We start from the raw sequence: 7,500 nt of genomic DNA on the forward strand, positions 1-7,500 counted from the left end.
GTTGGGTGGGGAGGGGCTTGGCTGTTGATCATGTGTATGTTTTCAATCTTTTTTACATTGTGGAGAGTAATGACCTGTTCTTTACCTATGTCATTCTTAAGTAACCTTTTAAAAATTGAACTCACTATTGCCATATTGTTCTGGAGGTTCAATCTGGCCTCCTCTTTAGTATGGCATCTGTCAAAACCAACTGATTAATATACTAAGGGAAATCACACACTCACATATATGGGACTGGTGAGTTAACTCTTTACAGGAAATAAAGTGTGGATGTTATAAAAAAAAAAAAAAAAAAAAAAAAAAAAAAAAAAAAAAAAAAAAAAAAAAAAAAAAAAGTAGATGGAAGCTGTAGAGATGTATTATTAACGTAATTTTTTATATACGAAAAAGAACTGGGAAGGTGATAAACGTGATGTGCAGGAATGACAAAAGGATGGATTATAATGTTTAGAGATATTCAATGGAGTTGAAAATATAAAGGTTGAGAGGTTGACGAAAATAAAGTATTGTGCAAAAGAAGAAGAGAGAGGCAAACGAAGGGAGGGACAGATTGTTTGAAAGACTTATTGGAAAAGAGGGGCCATCACCTTCTGTGACGCCAGAGGGTTTGTGCAAGATAGAAGCGAATGGCATGGTGTGTGGTGTGTAAGAGTATACTGAACATTGGTTAGAGATGAAAAGACTTTCCACGATGGAGGTTATCCACGATTCAACAGGTTATGTATGTTCGTAATAGTGATCACTGACTTTTCTTTTCTTAGGAGCTACTTACTGTAATACTATAGTCAATTCTTTTTAGTGAGACAGATTTGCACCGACTCGCAAGGGTGCCCTTTTAGCTCGGAAAAGTTTCCTCATCGCTGATTGGTTGGACAAGATAATTCTAACAAATCAGAGAGCAGGACACTCTTCCGAGTTAAATGGGCACCGCTGCGAGTCAGTGCAAATGCGCCTCATTAAAAAAATGTAGTATAGATATAGTTAAATTTTGAATATATATCTATACATATGTATGTATATATATATATATATATATATATATATATATATATATATATATATATATATATATATATATATATATATATATATTGTATCAAATTTCAATTGTAAAGGCAGTATATGTAAAATAAAAAAAAAACATTTATTTAAATATACCATAATGTATATATATATATGTATATATATATATATATATATATATATATATATATTATATATGTTATAAATTGTAAGATTGTAAATGTGTATTTTACAATTAAAGATAAAAAAGAAATAACATGAAGGTTTTGATTTTCAGGATATCATAAAAGATGGATGTCTTCTAAAAGATAAAAAATCAGTCCAGATTGAATCACATATGTTTTGATACAAGACTATGTATTAATACTGTATAAATTTCGTAATTAAATGTAAAAAGCTGGCAAACGAAAAGCCAGCTCATGAGAACAGCTTTAGAAAGTCACTTCATTCGTGTCGTTGTTCACTGAAGGAAGCGCCTAATATGTCTTGCTTGGCAATATTAGCAAAGCTGGCGATTAAGACTTATGTGCTCCTGCAACACGTCTAACTACATGCCGTTGGTGATCACAGAATCTCCTTCTCCTCTCAACAGAGATGGGAGAGTCCATTCGTTTGACTTCTCACACTATGCCGCTCTTAACGTGAATGACCTGGTGGTGCTATGTCTTGCTTAAAGTCATCAACAGCTAAACCATGGGGATTGGGGATTCATCACACGTCTCCAGGTTGATTACACTATATGCTACTCCTCTAAGTAAAAAGATAACAAATTAAATATTCGTCAATATGAGCAATGCATGAATGGTTCTTGAACAAGACAATTTAGTCACTTAGTGAGTGATTAAAATAAATAAAATACTCTCAGAACTATAGACATTCCAAGAATCATTTTAAAATTATTTTTTTCTTGTCATGAAAGATTACCTATCATCCAACAAGAAAAATGCCATAGATAAGAAAATTTCTTTTAATATATATACGTATTATATATATACATACATACATATATAGGCTATATATATATATATATATATATATATATATATATATATATATATATATATATATATACACACACACACAAACACACACACATATATATATACATACATACATACATACATACATATATATATATATATATATATATATATATATATATATATATATATATATATATATATACATATATGTGTGCGTGTGAGTGTGTGTGTGTGTGTGTGTGTGTGTGTGTATGATTAAACACTGTTTATCTTCAGAAGTTGTGGCTCCCTTGGGTCTCAGCTTACTTTTACATTTTTTTCTTTATTACGCTCTCTTCCAAATTGGAAATTATAAGATATTCCGCAGAACTGCTGTTCGATAAGATATCTTGAAATTCTGAGAGGTAAATGAAATGAAACACAATAGTACAAAAGGAGCAGGATGCTAACCATGGAATGTGCTTTAATATTTGTAATAGAGCTCTTGCAAGGAATTGAACCTGTTTAAGGTCGGGGATGGTTCAAACAAATAAAAATAATACTGGAAGAAAAAAAAAGTTCCTTCAAAACTTTTTGTCTATTTAGTACACTATCAAACTTATCTCACACAAACTCTTGTTAATTTGAGTTTTGTTGTTGTGAGTCTTTGTTTTTCCTTACTCAATGTTTGACTGTGTCTCATAATTTTAAAAACCTCTCATACGTTTCCTTTCATGTTTCAATCCCTTCTTTGCCTGTATGCTTCCATGGCTATCAGTTTTTCTCTTCCATTTTTTCCCCATTACAATGGACAGTTGAACATTTGAAAGTTCAATTAGAACAGAGTGAGTTAACGAACTGTATTTTAGTTAAATGATTTAATTGCATTGGCTGGACTTACAATTGGCGCAACACGCCTTTTCCGTCCTAAGCTCATCATATATTCTTTACACTCACGATTGATGACAAAAGTATTTCTCTCTTATTCATTGGATTTGGAGTGCACAGTCTGTCTTCTAACACTAACATAAAATAAAACTAAATGCTAAAGAAAATTACCACAATTATCTAACATTTTATACTAAAAAAATCGTTGTTCTCCAGACATGAATGTCTCTCGTAATACCAATTATCATTCACGTAATTCTTATTTAACTCTTAACAGTTAAACGAATAATTTCGTACAATATGAACTAAAGGAAGTCTTAAATAACGCCTTCTTGCAAAAGCTTGATAAGTGACATACCTTCTTTTTGCTCAGTTTTTCTAATTTCTAATGTACGGGAAGTGTCACCACAGCTCTTTATCTATCTCGGGTTCGAAGTCCACTCAGGGTGTTTTATGTATATTTAGTATAAACATGGTATCTTATAGCATATCATATGTAATAAAATTGTAGCAATAATATCTGTTTCTGTAACATAATCAAAACGTAAATTCCATGAAAATAATTTTAACAGACAAGAAACGGTGGGATTTAGCCAATACATTTTGTTAACAGGAGACTCCTTTATTTCATATTACTAAAGCATTTTGGACATTTTGCTGGATATGTTTTTTCTAATACTGTTTATTGCTATGTACTTTTTGAGAAATGTCAATATTCTAGAAAAGAATAAAATTAAGTAAAAAATAATGGTTTCTAGTTCAGAAAACCGACGATGTTCCTCAAATTAACCGTGAAGGATACCATACGGGTAGGGAATAATAGACATGGGGGGGGGGGGGTGTCAAGGTTAAAAGTAACTAATGATTCGTAAATGCGAGAGCCTGGCCCCTACGTTGTCACATAACGTCTTGGAGACCAAACAAATACAACTAATTTATATCACCTATAATCAGTGCCCAAGGCCCCCTGACCTCCGAAGCTAGTTCCATGGAAGACCAGGCAATGTTTGACGGCTGATACTCGTAGACCTATGAGACTCGTCCACCACAATTCCTTGGGTCATAAGGACAGTAACGTTGTGGAAAACAATGACAACTGTGCCGAGATCGCGGCGAGATCTCGGGGCCAACAGGTAGCGAGTCTCCTACAATTCCCCTAGGCAGTGTGAATGTATAGTTATGCTATATCGATCAAGATACTTTCTCTATTTAACTCAAAGTTCTAAATGTTCAATCTCAGCAAAAATCTCACGTGAGAAAAAGAAAACACTAACGCAAAAATAAATGTTTTGAAATCGTTTAAAATGAAAATGACAGAAAGGAAGAGCTGGAGCACAGTTTCTTACAGTCATAAAACTAGAAAATATGAAGACTGATTTTATAGAAAAGACATAGACCTACAGCAGTATTAATCATTGGACCCAGGTAATTATAGCATTATTATTACTTGTTAAGCTACAACTTTAGTTGTAAAAGCAGGATACTATAAACCAAGAGTCTCCAACAGGGAAAAATAGTGCAGTGAGGAGAGGATATAAGGAAATTAAAAAAAAACTTGATTAAAAGTAATGAATAAGGAATATAATTTTTTTTTCAAAATAGACCAGTTATATAAAAACTCTGAAAAGAGATTCATGTCAGCCTGTTCAGCATAAAAACATTCGCTGCAAGTTTGAACCTCTGAAGTTTCATCGATTCAACTGCCCGATTAAGAATATCATTCCACAATCTGGTCAAAGTTGGAATAAAACTTCTAGAATACTGTGTTCTATTGAGCTTTGTGAAGGAGAAGGCATGACCAGACAGGAGAACAATACTCGAAACAAGGCAGAATGAAATTATTAAAACACTTCTTCGGAACAGATTGATCACTGAAAACCTTGAAAGATTTTCTCAATAAGCCGTTTTTATTTTTTTTATTCTTTTGCAATTAAAGAAAAAACTAGCCTAATGTGTTCCTCAAGAGTAAATCTGCCGTCGAGAATCACACCTAAAATTAACAAAGAGTCATACAAAGTTAATGAAATATTATCAATGCCCAGATCTGGATGTTAAGGAGCAACTGTCCTAGACTTAAAATCATACTTGAGTTTTGTTAGGAGTTGAACTTAATGCCCCATAATTTGCAACATGCCTTAATATCTCGTAGATCTCTATTAAGGGATCCAGCAACCCCACATAGACAATCAAGAGATGGAATTGAGGCAAAGAGAGTAACATAATCTGCATATGCAACCAGTTTGTTTTCTAGGCCGAACCACATATATAGAATGAAAAGTAATGGGCCAAGAACACTACCCTGAGGAACACCAAATATATCACATTCCTATACTTATTATGGTAGCTATCAACAAAAAATCTTTACAATGTACTAATTAGAATTCAATAATGATGTTAAGAAAAGACCCACCTACTCCCAACTGTTTGAGTTTGAAACAAGGGCCTCATGTTTAGTTCGGTCAAAAGCAGTACTAAAATCAAGGCTAATCAAACAAACTTCTTGGCCACAATCAAGGGATTTCTGTACAGCATTGGAGATTGTAAGAAGGACATCATATGCTCCAAGGCCTTTGCAAAACACAAATAACAAACTAGAGAACAGATTATTTCCTTCAGCAAACGTGTTTAGACGTTTTGTCAGAATATGTTAAAAAACTTCAGATAATAGGGAGTTATGGAACTGGGAGGACTAGGAGGAATTGAACTACCGCAAACACATTTACATAATGGAGTAATATTACCAATTTTCCAACAAGTGCTAAAGGAATCTTTTCTTGCTAGCTGGCAGTAAATAACCAACAACTTAGAAACCAAGAAATCTGCATTCTTTATAAAAAAAAAAAGGAAAAATGTCATTTGTGTCTACATCTTCGTAAGTATCAAGGTCCACCAAGAGTGTTTTGATTTCATAGGACCGAAAAGCTAACTGGTTAGTTTAGCCTCAGGAAAACAGGAATGAGAAGGATGGAGTTTCTCATTACTCTGCTTATTGTTAAACACATCAGCTAAAAGGTTTTCCTTTTCATTTGGACTGTGAGTGACAGAGCCATCTGGTTTAAGTAAAGGAGGAACAGTTAAGACTTCACCAAAGAGTGCAGATTTAAGGGTAACCCACCACTTACACTCTACGGTTGTACCAGAAAGGGTTTCTTTTATTGTTAAATTGTATTTTTTTCTTTTTCAGTTGAAGCATAAACAGTCTGAGGAACAGCTCTTAGCTGTTATCTTGAGTTAAATATCATCTGTTACCCTTCCAAAGATGCTAGGCCCCTTACTTATCCAAATAAGCGCGTCTACAATTATTGAAACAGGGTTTGCCTTTCCCTCAGTATTTTAGTACACAAGAAGGCATATGCCTATCAATTATGTTGATAGGCTTGAGATTTTATATATATCTTACTGTGACCAGGAGCAGGCTGCTCAGTCTTAATTACTAACGAAAATAAGGCATGGTCAGTAGTCCCAACTGGTGAACCAACTTTATTTGTCATAATACCAGGGGAGTCAGTGTATACTAGGTCAAAGCAAGTAACAGACCCGTGAGTATCTTCTCTTATGATTTGCTCACAGCCTGATTCAGAGGCAAAGTCCAATGCTTTTTAACCATGGCGATCGACAGGAGAAACAGAATTTAATCACTCTATATAGTGAGTGATGAAATCACCAACAAAAACAACAGAGGCCTTTCTATCATCTTCTTGAATCTTAGACCTAATGGTAAGAACACAATTGAAGATAAATCCAAATCTGGATTCCGATCGATCGAATGCAAATAAAAGTGGTTGTGACTGCCCAAAACTTTTTTTTTTTCTGAATCTCATGATATTCAAATTGATGACAGGACTTATGAGAAGCAGGGTACTGAATTCTGAAATACACTGCCACTCCCCTTGCCCAAGGAATAGCATATTGTTTTCAAAATCATGGAGGTTTAATGAGTGCCTCATTTGAGAAACCAAAGTTTCTGAGCATAATAGAATACCATACTGCCTAGAGGCAACTGTAGGGTCTTGAATATTGGCTTGCAGTCCACGACTGTTGCAATACATTGGAGGACGCTGGCAAAGTCTAGGATGTACCGGTCCCAGATTTTGCTCAACATCTCCAAACAGAATACGAATTATAAGCAATAAAAAAGGTTCAGTATATATAATATGCCTCAAACAACCCATAGACTGAAGATAAAATGATGGATAAAATTGGTCAACATGGCAGAGCCAACACACCATGCAAGGCAAAGTACCCTTCAGGATAGGATAACCATTTCAACTGAAGGGAGGACAGTAACGATGGTTTTCAAAATAAATACCATAGAGGAAGATAAAGAAACAAATAGAGAAAAGGCAACTCTTGATAAAGCACCAGGCATCCATGACCCTTCTGTTAAGCCTGCCCAACTCCATCTAAAAACAAAGAAAAATGAAGAAAAACCGATAGGATACTGTGCCTGAGGGCAATACATAATACATACAAAAAAAGGAAATGTCGTTACTATGTACGATCGTGTGACACACGGTTGGTACAAACTCAAGACATTGGAAGAGGCTATGGCACTACCCAAGAATAGAGAGCAATAGTTTGATTTTGGAGTGTCCCTCCCCTAGAAAAACCTCTCACCATAGCTAAA

The sequence above is a fragment of the Palaemon carinicauda genome, chromosome 4 (assembly GCF_036898095.1).
Source record: "Palaemon carinicauda isolate YSFRI2023 chromosome 4, ASM3689809v2, whole genome shotgun sequence".
Lineage (NCBI taxonomy): Eukaryota > Metazoa > Arthropoda > Malacostraca > Decapoda > Palaemonidae > Palaemon > Palaemon carinicauda.